Genomic DNA, 4,522 nt, shown 5'->3' on the forward strand with positions numbered 1-4,522 from the left:
CAGGATCCTTTCACTTTCGGGTGCTGCAGAACCCTTGCAGTCCGCTATTGTCCAGTAGGCGCGCTGCAGTCTCGGGAATGAACATAACGTTGCTGCAAGTGTTCTCTGGAAGGAATCGCGGCAATTTCCACGTCAGGGTGGGAACAGGAACACATAAAAGAGGTCTGAACATAAATGAACCCGTAGCGCGGTGCCTGGTTCAGTGTAAAGCAGAACTGAAAGGGAGAATTCCTGAAAAGCTAGACAACAGTTGGCCTGTTGTCCGACCCTGCTCCTGGGTGCTTCTGCCCCACTGATCTCGTGTCCTCAAACATATCTTTACCTCCTCCTTTCTCTACTTTCTGCAGGGATCACTCCCTCCATGACTCCCTTGTCCATTCTCCTTCTCCACTAATCACACTCCTGATACTTACCCATGCAAGCGGCCAAAGTCCCTAGTCACTTCCTCCCTCACCTCCATTCAAAGACCCAAAAAGTCCTTCCAGGTGAGGCAACACTTCATCTGCTGGGGTCATTTATTTGGTCTGCCGCTCCCGATACAGTCTCCTCTACATTAATGTGACCTGTTGTAAACCGGGGACTGCATTGTCAAACATCTCTGCTCCATCTGCCAAAGATGGAACTTCCTGGTGGCCAAACATTTTAATTCCAATTGGCAATCCCAATCCAATCTGTCAGTCCATGGCCTTCTCTTGTTGGAACAAAAAACACCGTGTATTATGTCTGGGTAGCCTCCAACCTGATGGCATGAATTTTATTTCTGCTTTCAGAAAAAAATTCCGTCGCCCTCCCCTCTTCATTTATTCCCCACTCTGGCCTCTTACCTTCGCCTACCTGACTATCATCTCCCCCTGCGTCCCCTCCTCCTGCCCCTTCTCCTTTGGTCCATTCTGCTCTCGTATCAGAGTCCTCTTCTCCAACCCTTTGTCTTTCCAACCTACCTGGCTTCACCTATCAGTTTCCAGCTATCTTCCTTTCCCTCCTCCCACCTATTTTATTCTAGGGACTTCCCCCTTCCTTTCCAGTTCTGAAGAAGGATCTCGGCCCGAAATGTCATTTCCATAGATGCAGTCTGACCTGCTGAGTTCATCCAGTATAGAACTAAGAAAATCTACAGCACATTACAGGCCCTTCGGCCCACATCGTTGTGCCCCCCCCCCCATATGACATACTCTAGAAGCTGCCTGGAATTTCCCTACAGCGTAGCACGCTATTTTTTCTAAGCTCCATGTACCAATCTAAAAGATTTTTAAAAGACCTTATTGTACCTGGCTCCACCACCTTCACTGGCAATGCATTCCACGCACCCACCACTCTCTGTGTGAAAAACTTATCCCTGACATCCCCTTCTACCTACTTCCAAGCACCTTAAAACTATGTCCCCTTGTGTTAGCCATTTCAGTCCTGGGTAAGGCCTCTGACTATCCACATAATCAATGCCCCTCATCAGCATATACACCTCTATCAGGTAACTTTTCATCCTCCGTGGCTCCTCGGAGAAAAAGCCAAATTCAGTCAATCTATTCTCATAAGGCACACTCTCCAATCCAAGCAAATTCCATGTAAATCTCCTCTGCGCTCTCTCTATAGTATCCGCATCATTCCTGTCATGAGATGACCAGAACTGACCACAGTATTCTCAGTGGGGTCTGACCAAGGTCTGATACAGCTGTAACATTACCTCACAGCTCTTGAACTCAATCCCACAGTGGATGAACCTTATTAACTACACTGTCAACCTCCGCAGCATCTTTGAGTGTCCTATCCACACAGACCCCAAGATCTCGCTGATTCTCCACACTGCTAAGAGTTTTACCATTTATATTATATTCTGTCTTCAAATTTGATGTACAGAAATGAACAATTTCACTCTTATCTGAATCGAACTCCATCTGCTACTTCTCAGCCCAGTTCTGCATCCTATCGATGTCCCGCTGTAACCTCTGACAACCTTCTAGACTATTCACAACATCCCCAACTTTTGTGTCATCAACAAACTTACTAAACCACCCTTCTACTTATTCATCCAGTTTATTTATAAAAATCACGAAGAGAAGAGGTCCAAGAACAGATCCCTGCAGAACACCACTGGTCTCTGTCCTCCATGCAGAATACGAACTATCCACAATCACTCTTTGCCTTCTGTGGTTAAGCCAATTCATGATCCACAAAGCAAGGTCCCCTTGGATCCCATGCCTCATTACTTTCTGAATGAGCTTCGGATGGGGACCCTCATCGAATGCCTTACTGAAATCCATATACACTACATCCACTGCTCCACCTTCATCACTGTGTTTTGTTACATCCCCAAAGAATTCCATCAGGTTCATGAGGCATGACCTGCCCTTGACAAAACCAGGCAGACTATCTCTGATCAGATTACGTCTCTGCAAATGCTCATAAATCCTGCCTCTCAGGACCTTCTCCAACAACTTGCCCACCGCTGCGAAAAGGGGATGGGATGGTGAAGGAGAAGTGGGGGGCATTACCACGGCCTCCTCCACAGCTGAGATGAATCCACGATTAGGTTGGAGGAACAACACTTTATATTCTGTCTAAGTAGCCTCTAACCTAATGGCATTAACATCGATTTCTCGAACTTCCGGTAATGTCCCCAACCCCCTGCCCTTCACCATTCCCCATCCCCTGTTTCCCTCTCTCATCTTATCTCCTTTGTCCCCCATCGCCTCCGTCTGGTGCTCCTCCCCATATACTTTCTTCCATGGCCTTCTGTCTCTTCTATCAGACTCCCCCTTCTCCAGCCCTGTATCTCTTTCTCCGATCAACTTCCCAGCTCTTTACTTCATCCTTCCCGCTTCAGGTTACTCCTATCACCGTGTATTTCTCTCTCCTTCCCCCACTTTTAAAATCTACTCCTCAGCTTTTCCTCCCAGTCCTGCCGGAGGGTCTCTGCCCGAAATGTCGACTCTACTTTTTTTGTGGATGCTCCCTGACTTACTGAGTTCCTTCAGCATTTTGTGTGTCTTGTGCCGTGTACATCGAGTCCTTCCTGGTGACTTGTGGTCAAAGGTGTTGGTCTGGAGGAACTGTGCCCGAGTTCATTAACTCAAAGTTCACATGCACAGGCGATTTTTTAAATTTCAGAATATACTTTATTCAAAAATAAATTGTATACAATAAACCGTTCAATAACTTTCCATCCTTTACATACGTTTCCATTATCGTCAGTACATATCCATACTTTTGGCCACCCACGTGGCACTCCAGTTGTTCACCTTACCACATCCTTGTTGAGGGGTATACTCCCCGCCACCCGATCCCTCCCACTCCCGTGGGTGAAGAAACCTACACCGTGGTCCTCCCCACCGGGTTCTTGCAGTGAGTGCACCAAATTTCAGTGCGTCCCTCAGCACGTACTCCTGCAGCCGAGAATCTGCCAGTCGGCAGTATTCTCCCACGGACATCTCCATGTGCTGGTAGATCATCAAGTTTCGGGCCGACCAAAGAGCGTCTTTCACCGAGTTGATGATCTGCCAGCAGCACCGGATGTTGGTCTCCGTGTGCGTCCCCGGGAACAGCCCCTAGATCAGAGAGTCCTCTGTTACTCAGCTGCTGGGGATAAACCGTGACACTAGACCGTCCATCCTCCTCCACACCCTCTCTGCGAACTGACAGTATGCAAGGAGTTGGGTCACAGACTCCTCCTCACTACAGTCCTCCCGTGAGCAGTGGGGTGTGGAGACGACGGTCCGGGCGTACAGGAGGGATCTGACTGCGAGGGCCCCTCTCACTGCCAGCCAGGCGAGGTCCTGGTGCCTGTTGGTGAGATCTGGCGATGAGGCATTTTGACAGATGAACTGGAGTGTCTGCTCAGGGAAACACCCCACTGTGTCCATCATGTCCTTCTCCTGCAGCGCCTGCAGGACATTACGTGCCGACCACTGCCTGATGGCCCTGTGGTCAAAGGCGTTCTCCTGAAGTACTTTTCTACGAAGGACAGGTATGGCGGCAACGAGCAGCTGACTGGGGCGTTGGGCGGGCGTGGGGCCAGATCCATCCTTCGTAGCCAGGGCGACAGGTAGAACCTGGGCACATAGTGGTACTTGGTGCTCACATACCTGGGTTCTACACACAACCTGATGCAGCCTCACACGAAGCTGGTCATCAGGGCGAGGGTGAAATTGGGGACATTCTTGCCCCTATTGTCGAGGGACTTGTGCATGACGGCCCGTCTGACCCGCTCCATCTTGGATCTCCAGGCGAATCTGAAGACAGCTCGGGTGATTTACGAACTGTAGGAGTGGGTGACGGGCCACACTTGCGCCAAGTACAGCAGCCCTGAGAGCCCCGCACACCTGATGACCAGGTTCTTGCCCGTTATCGATAGGGAGCGCCCTCCCCACAGTCCCCGTTTCTGTTTCACCTTGGCAGTCCGCTCCTGCCAGTTCTTGTTGCACGCCTCGGCCCCTCCGAACCAGATCCCTAACACCTTCACGTGGTCATACCTGATGGTGAAGGGGACGCTGGATCGGTCTGGCCAGTTGCCGAAGAGCATGGCTTC

The sequence above is a fragment of the Mobula hypostoma genome, chromosome 5 (assembly GCF_963921235.1).
Source record: "Mobula hypostoma chromosome 5, sMobHyp1.1, whole genome shotgun sequence".
In the NCBI taxonomy this organism is placed as follows: domain Eukaryota; kingdom Metazoa; phylum Chordata; class Chondrichthyes; order Myliobatiformes; family Myliobatidae; genus Mobula; species Mobula hypostoma.